Raw genomic sequence first — 14,527 nt, 5'->3', positions numbered from 1 at the left:
TATCTAGGTTTAATTAAACTAACCCATAGAAAATGGGCAAGTTAGTTTACCAGAGTCCTTTGCAAAGAAACCACAGGAAAATAAGCAAATGGTGGAACTGACACTTCTCCCAGTATCAGGTTTTTTGACAGCACATTTCAAAATTAACGATCCCATAAATCCAACCAAATTTTGGCTTAAAAAATATCAAATTCATCAAGATTATTTGAATGTGGATTTTTATCCACTGTTATTAACAATGAACTTCAGGGCTTCCCTGGTGGCGCAGTGGTTGAGAGTCCACCTGCCGATGCAGGGGACACGGGTTCGTGCCCCGGTCTGGGAAGATCCCACATGCCGCGGAGCAGCTGGGCCCGTGAGCTGTGGCCGCTGAGCCTGCGCGTCCGGAGCCTGTGCTCCGCAACGGGAGAGGCCACAACAGTGAGAGGCCCGCGTACCGCAAAACAAACAAACAAACAAAAAAAAACAATGAACTTCATCCTGAGCATATATTATAATTGAGTTATAAGCTAATGATGATATATACTTTACAAATAAATATACATATATTTGGTTAAGAATTGCTCCCAAAAAATACACTGATCGGAATGAATGATCAAAAAAGTTTGCAGACTGCTACTCTAGATAATACAAAAAGAAATACATTATAGCCATCTGGGAAGCCATTATCAAGTGACAAAACACTGTCCATTGCTATCAGATGAAAGCATTCACTTCCCAGACATCAAGGCTGAGCTTATCATGAACCTACTGGCAGACTGGCCATGTGATGAGACTGGAAGACATAGTAGACTATCAAATGGTAGCTGACTGGTGAACTAAAGAAGGGATAAGATAATAAGCAGCAGTATCATCAAAACAATTATCAACCAGTATAGGAGGAAAAGACCTATGCTGACAAGACGACATCATCAGAGGTAGACTAGCCCAATTTGTGAGTGCGGGTGGAGGGTACATTAAACTGGTTGTGAGCTGAGAGGGAAGGATAATGAGAAAGCCTGAGACAAGAGCTGCTCTCTTAGGAAAAGCAATGAAAGATTACATACACAGCTAGTGTAGACAAGGGACTTTGGTGTTATATTTCTTCGAGCCACATTTATCTACACAGGTAACACCCTCAGCAGTGACATTTTCTTGGGTCACAATTTAAAGAGTACCGTTGCATTTTCAGATGTGCCTCAAAAGTCACAGGTCATGCATGGCTTTCCATGTGATTAATGTGTATAATTATAGCTTGAGATTTAAAATGTTTAGGCGCTCCAGTTCCATTCCTAGCAGTGAGAGATCCTCGGTCACTAGTGGATCAAGGCAGGAACAGGGACCCTATGTCACTGATGGGGAAGGAAAATGGACCAAAAAAAAAGGGGGGGGGGAGGAGAAAGCCAGCTTCAAGTGCACTTTATTTCACATAGGATAAAACACAAAATAATGCACCACAAGCAATAATTTTCCTGGTAAAATAGTCAACTTATACAATTAAATGAATTAAAGTTATAACTAATTATAAGCATAATGATGAGAACACAGACTCTGGAATTAGATATACCCAAGGTGGAATCCCAGCTCTGAGAGCCAGGAGCTGGGGCAAATTTTTCACTCCTCACAGCCTGGGATTCCTGGCCTCTAAATGAGCAGAATAACACTTCCTAACTCATAGGATGGTCATCAGACTTAAATGAGGTTATGCACTTACTATAGTGCCTGGCACATGTTAACTGCTAAGTAAATACTAGTTATTAACATAATCATCTACTTTCTTCACATTTTAATACTTTTTATCCACTTAGAAATTTTTCTTTAAGTTTTGTCCTTTTTTTTCCCCTCAAAATTATATTCCGGAATACCCCTCTGTGACAGGAAGAAAACAAGGAGCAAGGAAATGAGAGGCATGCCTTTCAATCCACTTCCACACTAAATGATCAAGTGCGTGTAGGAGCGTTCATTAGCAATAACAGCGATTTGCATTTTACAATATCCATATACTTTTGAAAGTAAAAGAAAAAAAATGGTCATTTGACTTAACGTCACTTCAAAGCTTTATATTCATTTCTAATTTATACACCTTTAAGAGAGGCTTAAACTATTTTGCTCTAAGCTTACCTATTTCTCTTTCTCACTGCAACCTTCAGAACGGCACTAGGACTGAGTCCTAGCCCCACCTTAATAATGCCCTAGCCTTGGTGTGGTGGATATCTGCTTCCCACGCGTCCCCACTTTCCCTTTGAGGACCACACTCCTCACTTCATGTGATCCTGGTGGGACTGTTAACCAAGAGTGATGGGTTATCTCTCTTGGATCCAAGGGGATCACTTTGATCTTCCACAAAATTTGCTCTGTAAAAGCTGGGAGAGAGATGCCTCTCTTCCTTTTGGATAATAAACCATAGAAATGATGTAAGCTGGAGCTACTTATGATCATCTCCCTCCCTCTCCTCCATCCCGGAGGAAGCCAATACTGTGGGAAAAACGTTGGCAAATGCTGAGTTGTTTTTTTTTGTTTGTTTGTTTGTTTGTTTTTTTGCAGTACGTGGGCCTCTCACTGTTGTGGCCTCTTCCGTTGCGGAACACAGGCTCCGGACGCGCAGGCTCAGCGGCCATGGCTCACGGGCTCAGCCACTCCACGGCATGTGGGATCTTCCCGGACCGGGGCACGAACCCGTGTCCCCTGCATCGGCAGACGGACTCTCAACCACTGCACCACCAGGGAAGCCCAAATGCTGAGTTTTAAGAACATGATTGGAGCTGCTGGATTCAGCTATGTTGGAAGCTAGTTTCTGTTGTGTGACCCAGTGAATTCCGTTTTTTGTTTAAGCCACTTTGGAGTTGGATGTCTATAACCTACACCAAAAAATATCCTGACTAATGGCCAAGTCACTAAACCTCTCCAAACCTCAGTTTACTCTTAGGCCCTGAATCTGGGGTTTTCTACTGGTTGAACTAAATGAAATCTTTAGGTGAAATCTAATCCTAAGCATGAAAGAAAACCATTTAAAGTGATCCTGCTAGAAATTCTTTCCTAACGTAATTTATCAAGGCGAATTTATTTGTTGGGTTTTATTTTAAGACTCAAGGCAGATATTCTTAAGAATTGCACCTACAGAGTTAAGTTCCCCTAGAATACACTTACATGAGGAGAGACGGTGAAGTGACCTACCAAACACGAAAATAAGCTTTATTCTTAGCAAACTGCTGCTTTTCACTAGGTCATTTTTACTGTGTCACTTAAAACACCAAGGCCATATTTTAGAAATTGCAGCCTATGACTGATTATTGCATCTAAGGTTCTTATCTATCATAAAGAGCAAACATTGCTTTTAACATATCAATAAAATTGGGTAAAACCTATGAACATAAGGTAAATCACTGCTAAAATGTTCTCAAGGGGCAAGACAACCAAAAGAGGATGAGAACTTAAATTTGAATACACTGTTATTAAAACAAGCAAGAAAGCAACAACAACAACAAAAAAAAACCCCAATAAGGACAATATATCCAATCTTGTATGGTGCTGGTAATAATAACTGCAAACATGTGCATAGCAATGTAGCTCACTTTCCTATGCAATACTTAATTTGAACCTTAATTCTGTAGATACATATTATTTCCATTTTATTTATTTTCTTATTTATATAAGAAAAGTGAGTATCAGGGAAGTTTTCCAGTGCCACACAGCTAGTAACTAGTAGAACCACAATTTGTTCTTCCAAGGGCCAGTCCTCTTCACACTGTACCAAGTTACCTCTATTTTTAAATCCTTGTTTGCTAATGATATGGCCAAGTAATTGAATATGAGGCTACTCTTTTCTCCATCTTACAGAAGGAAAGACTAATAAGATACAGAGGTTAAATGTCCTATACAATGTCATAAAGAAAAAAAAAATCATAAACGATGGGCCAGGTCTTCCATAATCATCAACATGAACTCCCACTCTATAAGCCAGGAACAATGGCAGACATTTTACATGTATTCTCTTAATTCTTAAAACAACCTGTTAATGTAAGTAATTTTATCCCATTTTACAGGTGCAGAAACTAAGATACAGAAAGCTTATTTTCTTTTCAAAGGTCATACAGCTAGTAAGTGGCAGAATTTGGGCAGGAGTTAAGACTAGAAGACAGGCACTGAAATTCAAAACTGTTTTACTGCCCGTCCCCCCTGGGAAATGGTCTATACAATCTGGTTTGTATATAGTGCTGTGTAGAATATGTAGAAAACATGAAACCTTTCTAGCTCATTTCCCTTGATATTTAAGCCTTTTTCCAAAATAACAAAGAAGCCCCATTATGTCTTTGGTGAGAAGCACACTTTGCTGGTGGAGTTAGATTGCAGTGTGGACCCAAATCAACCTTCTTGTTATTGAAGAGAGTTGTTTTGGAAAACTTAGTCTTAAAGAGCTTTGAAACAGGGATAATGGCAGCAGTCACCTGTAGTATTTGAAAATGTTCTGTCTGGTGGGTTTCAAAGTCAATAAAGCTTATATTCTTGGGACTTCCCTGGAGGTTCAGTGGTTAAGACTCTGTGCTTCCACTGCAGGGAGCGCAGGTTTGATCCCTGGTTGGGGAACTAGGATCCTGCATGCCATGCGGTGTGGCCAAAAAAACCAAACCAAAACAAAACAAACTTCTATTCTCAGATTTGGATGGTTAGTGACCCGGTTAACAAACCAGTTGGCAACTGGAACAAACTATTTATGAAAAAGTATTTTTGAAGAACAAGCGTTGGAAGAGACTCATTCAAAGTATAAAATTCCAGCTCTCTTGACCTTTAGAGGAAAAAAGTTATAATTAACTAAAAGTCACGGGCTTCAAAGGCAAATGGGAGCAAGTGCTCAGCTTCAAGAGAAATCTCATCATGGTGAGTACATTTCAATAAGCCTTTCAAACACTTAATATCAGAGAACTTTCCTAACCAAATTTTCATTATTTCACTTAATCATTCCCTCATGCATTCATTCCAAACATTTAAGTAACTACTCTGTGCTCTGGGAAAATTCAAATATGAATAAGACATAATAAGTACTATCACTCCAATGCATTACAAGATGTTATGATCAAGAGCTAATTATTATGGGAGCCCAGAGCCCAGTGTAATACCTTGTGACCAGGAGGGGGAAATGGAAAAAAAAAATTTAAAGGAAAAAGAGGGCATGATATATAAGCTGAACCTTGTGACACTCAGAGCTCGCATTCCCTCCTGGCTTGACATCTTATTTGTTCATTGGTTTATTCTTTACTATAGGCCAGGAACTATCCAAATGAGTCACATAGGTTATTTTCATTTTATTAATAAGTGCTCAACCGGGGTTGAATTCTTCCTTCCATTCCTTCACATCTTCCCTAGGCCACCTTCAGATTTCAGAATTAGGATACTCATTACCCTTCACTCTCTGTGTGCTGGGATATTGAGGGATAGGGCAGAATCTAGGGGTCTCTCTCTTGAGTCACAGCAACAGGAGCCTTACGAGGGACTTAGCTGGTGTAAGCAAAGGGGAGGAATTGTTAGAATTCTGGGCAGGGACACACAGCCTCAGCAAGCAGGGACTAGCAGCAGGACAGGAAAGCCCTGAGGTCTTTCTTTGTCTCTGTCCCTTGCTGTGATTGTACTCTATTTTTTTCTCTCATTAAAGAGGGGTTTTCTCTGAGGACAAGGCTACATGGTGCAAAACGGCAGATCAAGCTCTCACATTTTCATTGGCTCCTTTTTTTTTTTTTTTTTTTTATTTATTTATTTTTTTTTTGGCTGTGTTGGGTCTTTGTTTCTGTGCAAGGGCTTTCTGTAGTTGCAGTGAGCGGGGGCCACTCTTCATCGCGGTGCGCGGGCCTCTCACTGTCGCGGCCTCTCTTGTTGCGGAGCACAGGCTCCAGACGCGCAGGCTCAGTAGTTGTGGCTCACGGGCCCAGTTGCTCCGTGGCATGTGGGATCTTCCCAGACCAGGGCTCGAACCCGTGTCCCCTGCATTGGCAGGCGGATTCTCAACCACTGCGCCACCAGGGAAGCCCCTCATTGGCTCCTTTTAAGAGAGCATCCAGAAGTTGGTCTAGAATCCCTGGATAGGGGGCTTTGGTCCAGCCTAGGTCAGGTACCCATGTCTGGTCCAATCAACTATGGTCAGGACATCAGAGGCGTGTTGCACAAAATGAGTGACTGGGGCTCTCTGCTGTTTCAATGTGTGCTGGGAAAGAAAAAGAAGAAAAGGAGCCATTGCCCCAGAACACATGCAATGATTGTCTACTTACGACATCTTTGATTTTTTTCCTCAAATTAAATTTATAATAGTGGAATTAATGGTCTAGGGATAAGAATATTCCTTAAGTCCTTGATTAAGTTCCGCCACATTGCCAACACTATCACTCCCTTTCTCATCTTGTCTAAGTGGATAGGCCCCAAATTTGAAATTAATCATCACTTTCATCTCTTTAGTTACAGAGCTAAAATAGTTAAGATATTTTCCACATATTTAGTAGTCATTTATATTTCTTTTCCTGCAAATTGTCTATTAGCGTTCATAGCTTATTTTTCTATTACAGTTTTAATGCTTTTGTGATTTATTTACATGAGCTTTCTACACATTGATTTTTACATACAGGAGTATACCAGATTTCCTTTGGGATTTCTTTCATTGCTAAGCATAAATGCTTAGAAAGTCTTTGCCTTAAAAATTCCTCCCCCTGGAATATTTCAAACAAAAATACTCCTAAGGTTTACCAGTGATATTCACTGAAGAATTTTAATAACAAAAAATATAAACAACTTAAATATGTATCAGTTGAGGGATAGTAAAATAAATTTTGGTACATTCATACTATGGAATATTATGTAGCCGTTAAATATATGGGAGATGTATATGTACTCATATGGAAAGGTATCTATGACATTAAGTGAAAAAAGCAAGAATTACAAAATTTTAGGTTAAGTAGTACTCTATATTAGGAGAAACCTGATGTATAGTTAGATATATAGATATCTAGAAAAGGTAAATATCTAGAAAAAGTCTGGAAGAATATACTTGGAACTGTTAACAGTGAATATTTTGGGGCATGGGTCAGAGGTAGGTAGTAAAGATTAAATTATTACTGAGATACTGTTTCAATTGGTATAAGGAATATGCATCTCCTAAATCTTATTTAACAAAACATTTTAAACTTACAAAGAGCCATAATGAGTAATATAACAATAGTATAACCACATGACTCTAGAAATAAATACCAACGTGGTGGAAGTCTCCTATGTAACAGTCCCCCGTCACATCCCTTCTATCTCAGAGGTTACCATGACCCTGAATCTGGAGCTTATTCTTCCCATGATGTCATACTTTTACTAAATAAGTACATTTTCCTAAACAGCATGTAGTACTTTGTTCATATTTTGATTGCATACAATTGGTGTTATACTGTACATTATCTTCTGTAACATAATTATTCACTCAATATGATGTGTTTTTAACTTAACCATGTTGATAGAGGTACTTTGGATCATTCACTGTCCCTGCTATATGGCATTCTACTTACAAATGTTCTGCAGTTTATTCATCCTCTTATTTTGTGATGTTTGGGTTGTTTCCAGCATTTTACCGTCTTGAACAGTGGTGCTGTGAACATCTCCTTGTGTACTGTAGTTTCTCCAGTGTCTGTAGTGGCATCAGGTCATAGGGTATGAGCTCTTCAACTTCACAAGATAGGGGCATATTGCTTTCCTAAATGTTTGTACAAATTTACAATCTCACCAGCAGTATATAGGAGATTCTGATGTCCAAAAAAATCCTTCCTCATCCAGAATGTGGACATTTATCTACATTATCTTCTAATTTTTTTTTATTTTTCTCTGACACTATACCGTTTAATTGAGCTAGAATTAATTTTGGTATATGGTGTAAAATGAGAACCTAAGTTGATTTTTTATAAATAATCAATCTTCCCACCATCATTTATTGTTACAAGTCCTTCTTCATTACACTTTTAAGTCTTTTTCTTCCTTATTCTCACCTGATGACTCGTGTAGTTGAATTTTGGTGTCATGTTGTAGAGCTCTCCTAAGTATTATAATTCACTGAGATTTGATTGCAATTGCATTAGGCCCAAGAATTATTTTAGCCTAAAACCCACACTGGACAGATCATTCTTCCACTGTCAAACTGAAATGACTAAACTCCTCACTGCACAAAATCCAGTGTCCTCAGCCACTACTGAAGTCTCCCCAATATCTGTATCCTCTTCTCAACTTTCAGGCTCATCATTTCAAGCAGGCCTGTGTCCTCTTTGTCCCCTAAGCTTTCATCATCTATTTTTATCTCCAAACTTTGCTCATGAGGTTCCCTCCTGCCAGAAATGCTAACCCTTCCTTCCATTCCCTTATTTTGTTTATTCAAGACTTTTCCTTCCTTCAAAGAAGAAGGAAGGGGTCCTAGCTACTCTAAGAGTCCTAGTCAGGAGTTATCCCACTATCTTGCATTGCAATTCAATTTTCTCATGTGTTTGTATTTAATCTCCCCAATTCTATGATTGTGTTAACTCAAATAAGAAAAGGGAGGCAAGTAGAACTTGCCTGGAGAGAAGTTGGTAAGAACAGTTGCTGGTAAGAGGATCAGCAACCAGCTTAGGCATTCCACTTTTAAAATCTGTAATCTGGAGGTGGAGAAAATAGCAGGACAAATGGGAGACAGAAGCTCAACATCTCTCATGGTGCTTCAACATCCCACCATGCCTGGATATGGCCAGATGCAACAGTGGGGAAGCCAGATAATAGAGAAATCCACATCATCTCCATAAAACAGTGCTTTAGGGTCTGCCAACTTGCACACACATCATCTCATTTAACCCTGAAAAACTCCTTGAAGTAGTGACATGATCTCCATTTTACCAGGGAGGACACTGAGATTTAGAGGTTAAATAAAATTCCAAGGTCACAGTCAAACAGCTTGGAATTGGCAGTGCTAGGTCTACAACTCCAGCCTTCTAACTGAAACCTACTCACCACTCTTTTTTTTTTTTTTTTTTTTTTTTTTTTTTTGCGCTACGCGGGCCTCTCACTGTTGTGGCCTCTCCCGTTGCGGAGCACAGGCTCCAGACGTGCAGGCTCAGCGGCCATGGCTCACGGGCCCAGCCGCTCCGCGGCATGTGGGATCCTCCCAGACCAGGGCACGAACCCGCGTCCCCTGCATCGGCAGACGGACTCTCAACCACTGCGCCGCGAGGGAAGCCCTCTCACCACTCATTTTATCACACCCACGGTTGTTTCCATGATAACTGTGTTAACTTTTTAAAGTGTCTTTATTTATTTATTTGCCAAGCCCCGAGGCATGCAGGATCTTAGTTCCCCAACCAGGGATCGAACCCATGCCCCCTACAGTGAAAGCATGGAACCTTAACCACTGGACCACCAGGGAATTACCCTAAAATTATTTTTAAAAAATTTTAATTGTGGCAAAAAACCCACATAATATAAAATTTTCCCTCTTTTTTTTTTTTTTGGCGGTACGCGGGCCTCTCACTGTTGTGGCCTCTCCCATTGAGGAGCACAGGCTCCGGATGAGCAAGGCTCAGCGGCCATGGCTCACGGGCCCAGCCGCTCCGCGGCATATGGGATCTTCCCGCACCGGGGCACGAACCCGTGTCCCCCGCATCGGCAGGCGGACTGTCAACCACTGCGCCACCAGGGAAGCCCTTCCCTCTATTTTTAAGTGTATAGTTCAATCGTGTTAACTATATTCACTTTGTTCTGTAATAGATGTCTAGAATTTTTTCATCTTGCAAAACTGAAACTCTTTAGCCATCAAACAACTCCCCATTCCTCCCTGCCCTCAGCTCCTGGCAACCACCATTCTACTTTCTGTTTCCATGATTTTTGACTGTTTAGATATCTCATATAAGAGGAATCATACAGTATTTGTCCTTTTGTGACTGGCTTATCTCACTCAATATAATGTCCTCAAAGTTCATCCATGTTGTAGCATATGATGGGATTTTCTTCTTTTTTAAGGCTGAATAATATTCCAGTGTGTGTTTATACCACATTTTCTTTATGCATTCATCTGTCCATGGACACTTGTGCTGCTTCCACCTCTTGGCAATAGTGTAACGCTGCAATGAACATAGAGGTGCAAATATCTCTTCAAAATCCTGCTTTCAATTCTTTTGGAATATACACCCAAAAGTGGATCACATGGTAATTCTATATTTAGTTTTTTAAGGAACCAGTTATCTTTTAAACAAATAGCCCCATTCTCACGGACTCTCCTGCAACATGTTAAGAGGCGGCATATTGCCTTTCCTCTAATTAAATTGAAAATAGCAATCATGCTCATACACAACCATTACAATATGTTTAAACTTCTTACTTAAGATGCATCAATTACAAAAAAAAAAAAAAAGATGCATCAATTACAATGTTGGCAACTGTAAACACTTCCATTTCCTCCCATTCTCAGTTGACAAGCCGCTCTTCACTTTTAATACCCACTCCCAATTATCAGGGTCACTAGATCAGAAGATACATCATGGAAGGACCTATCTGTTTTGTCCAATACTGTGCCTGAAGTAAGTAATGCAGTCTCTGAAATAGAATAAGCACTCAAAAAAATGGATAAATGGGACTTCCCTGGTGGTGCAGTGGTTAAGAATCCGCCTGCCAATGCAGGGGACACGGGTTCGAGCCCTGGTCTGGGAAGATCCCACATGCCGCGGAGCAACTAAGCCCGTGCACCACAACTACTGAGCCTACGCTCTAGATCCCACGAGCCACAACTACCGAGCCCACGTGCTGCAACTACTGAAGCCCACACGCCTAGAGCCCATGCTCTGCAACAAGAGAAGCCACCTCAATAAGAAGCCCGCGCAACACAACGAAGTGTAGCCCCCGCTCGCATGCAGCAATGAAGACCCAACGCAGCCCAAAATCAATCAATAAATAAAATTTTAAAAAAAACAAAAAACAAAAACGGAATGTTATTAAAAAATGGATAAATGAATAAGTACATGAACAAAAGACCATGTTTCTGGGTATAGTTTGAAAATTGAACTTAACCCCAGAAGTGGGTGTTGTCATTGATGAGAGAGAATAGTTTAGCACTTCTTGTTCCAGCAAGCAGGAAGTAGAACACAGATGGCAAAGAAACACTCAATGACATGAATTTTGCCAGAATGGTAACATCCCTAGGATGAATTCAGACTAAATCTCTGCTGATAATGTAGGATCATACTAACCACAAGGATTTGTGGAGCTCAGAGGATTTGGGGAGCTCAGAGAACCCTTGGAATTCTAAGGTCTGCCAGATTGATGGGACAGTGCTCTAGGTAGGAAAAGCCAAGAGAGGGCGCTAATAGTGCAGGATTGTATTTCCCTTCTCTTCTGCCAGATGGCATGAGCCCTGGGTAGAGAGCATCAGAAGCAAAAGCATTGTCACCCCAAGTGGAAGATTCTCTGTTGGCCAGCTTGCTGTGCATTAGGCTGACTGATGCCCTCTATTGGGGACAGGGGTGTAGAAGCAAAGAGAGGATTAAACACACTGAGGATAGTTATTGTCTCAATGAGAAAGCAAGCTCTCCTGTTAAAGGCTGCTGTCCATACATCTTTGGACTTAATATATAATCTTATGAAAGGAGAAATGGGATTACATTGTATCAATGTAAATTAAATTTAGACTTAAAAAATTACATGAATTTATAAAGGATATAGGCACCAGAACAAATTGCTCAGTGGAATCTGTGCTCTGTACATATCTGAAGAATGAATGAATTGTAGCTCTCTTCCATTTTAATGAGGAGATGGAATTCAACAGAAAAGTATCTTCTAATAGGCATGTCTTTCCAAAGGGAGGAAAGACAAGGTTAAGTTGTTCAGTGATTTTGTGAAATTTTTTCCCATTCTCTTAGTTAAGAATTTAAATTCACACTAGCAAATCAATACAGTAAATAGTGGGACCTTTTATACACTGCTCTATAGCGGGGTCAGCATGGTTTAATGGAAAATCTGCTAAACTTGGGTCAAAAAGACTTGAGTTCTGATATTGGTATTGATTTGACCACTTTAGCCTTTCAGAGAATTATCAGTTCCCCTTGTCTACACTGCCAACAGAATGATACGAATCTCATCATTGTCACTCCCCAACATAAAATTCTTTATGGGCTCCCATCACCTATAGGGCAAATTCTGAACACCTCTGTCTAGTACGTCCCTTCATTATCTGACTCCTGCTTACCTAACCCGCGTTAACTTACATCATTTGCCCCTCACTTCATGACAGGCAACACTGAATGGTCCGTAGTTTCCTCAAGATACACCATAGTCGTTCAAGCTTCCTCTACTTGAATACCTTCCTCTCTTCATTTACTTGGCAAACTTCTCAACATTCCTGACCCAGCTTAAATGCCACTTTCCTCTGACTTTCCTCCTGGAATTCCTGTGTGTCCACTGATCCTTATCTGTACCTCCACAATGACAACTGTATTATAATTAGTAATTTGCATCCCTGCCTCGCCATTAGACTCTTCCCTTGCACCACACCTTTTACTTTTCTGACTGTAAAATTAGTATACTTTTATCATATAAATTCAAACAAAGTGTAGAAAATAAAATGGCCTCTCAAAACCCACTCCCAAAGATAGCTCTTGATAACCAAAGAGCAGGAACCATACGTTTCCATCTTTGAATTTTCAGAACATAACAGTGCCTGGCACATAAGAGGCCTCTCTAAGTAGTGTTGAATAAATCCATAAAATGAAGATGGCATAACTGGCTATACCAGCCAATAGAGTGATGGAATCAGGCGGGATAATAAATGTGAAAGGTCTTCAAAGACTGTAAAACGTTGTGCAAGCACAAATTTTTGTGATCAGTGACTAATGGTCGTGGGCCTCATTTTATCTGACTTCTGCTACCTGACAAACTCGGTTCCAGTGATGACAATGATGATATTGACGGCTAACACTTATCGAGGACTTTTCTTGTCCCAAGTACTATGCTAAGTGCTTCACCCATATTAATTCATTTAATTCTTATAACAACCCAAAAGGTAAACGCTATTAATTGCTCCATTTTTTTCAGATGAGGAAGCCCAGGCACAGAGAGGTTATGTAACTTGCCCCCCAAATCCACAGAAGCAATAATTAACATAGCCAGGACTTAAACGCAGGCAATCTGACATCTGAGTCCACACTCTTTTTTTTTTTTTTTTTTTTTTTTTGTGGTTCGCGGGCCTCTCACTGTTGTGGCCTCTCCCGCTGCGGAGCACAGGCTCCGGACGCACAGGCTCAGCGGCCATGTCTCACGGGCCCAACCGCTCTGCGGTATGTGGGATCTTCCCGCACCAAGGCACGAACCCGCGTCCCCTGCATCGGCAGGCGGACTCTCAACTGGTGCGCCACTAGGGAAGCCGAGTCCACACTCTTAACCACACAGATCACATTACTGCCTCCTACAGACAACCATGAGGATGTCACCCGTTTTCAGAACAGAAGCCACTTCGTAAATACAGTCTAGTTTAATCAATGAGGAGGCTACTGGAACCAAAACACAAGAAGACTGAAGCTAAATGAATGCAGCATTGCCCCTAGGCTAGGGACTAAAGACAGAGGGTAGAAAACTAACAAACCTGGCGTTAACTAGAAACGAAAACTAACCAGTAAGTTTTTACAAAGCAATCTTGCAAATGTTCTGAATGTCAGAGATGAGCATAAGCCTTTAGAAGGAAGAGCTTCTGAATGTGCACAATTGCAGGATGAGTCAACGGCGAGGCCCTGAACTGGCACTGAGCAACAATTCTCCAGAAGAGTAATATTAACAACTTCATTTATTATCTAGTGGTATTGACGCTAGGAAACAGGCTCAGGGAAACACAGTCCTCAGAATTAAAACAGTGAAAAATCAAGACATAAGAGATGCAATGAGCCATCTGCGGAGGTAACTCACCCTAAGAAATGTTTTGTGAATGTGTTTGCAGAGAAACTCAGGAAGACCTGAGTCCGATGCTCGTGACTAAAATTAACCACGTATCTTACGCCTCTGCGTCTGTGCACATGTTGTTCCTTCTGCCCATTTTATCTTCTGTTGCTCTTTTCTCCCCTTTCTCCAGTCTATCAGGTAAACTATTTTTCTTTCAAAATACAGTCCAGGCATCATCTATTCTTAACCTGTGCCTGAAAACAGAATGAATCATATTCCCATCCCTCCTACTTGTGCACTCTGTACATCGTATTATTATTATTAGAGACTATCTCATCTAGCACATTGCAGGCCCTGTGAGGACAGAGACCAAATCTCTTTCTCCAGCATCATCTACTACAGTGTCTGGTCCAATAGATATTTATCCTAACTGATCAACTGAATCGGCCAGGAGAAGGAAGAAGTGGTATGTCTCCTCTAAGGGTGGCGCATCAGGATCTTTTGGTGGGGGTCTGGGGGCGGGGAGTGAGGAGGGGTTTGCAGGATTGGCATATTAATATTGTAAAATATTAAATAGGTTTAGGGGCAGTATCAGAATCCATTAGTATCAGTATCTAAACCTATTAAATAGGTTTAGGGGCAGTATCAGAAA

Source organism: Phocoena phocoena, chromosome 2 (genome assembly GCF_963924675.1).
Source record: "Phocoena phocoena chromosome 2, mPhoPho1.1, whole genome shotgun sequence".
Taxonomy (NCBI): Eukaryota; Metazoa; Chordata; class Mammalia; order Artiodactyla; family Phocoenidae; genus Phocoena; species Phocoena phocoena.
The sequence above is the reverse complement of the archived record's forward strand: the minus strand, read 5'-3'. Positions refer to the sequence as shown.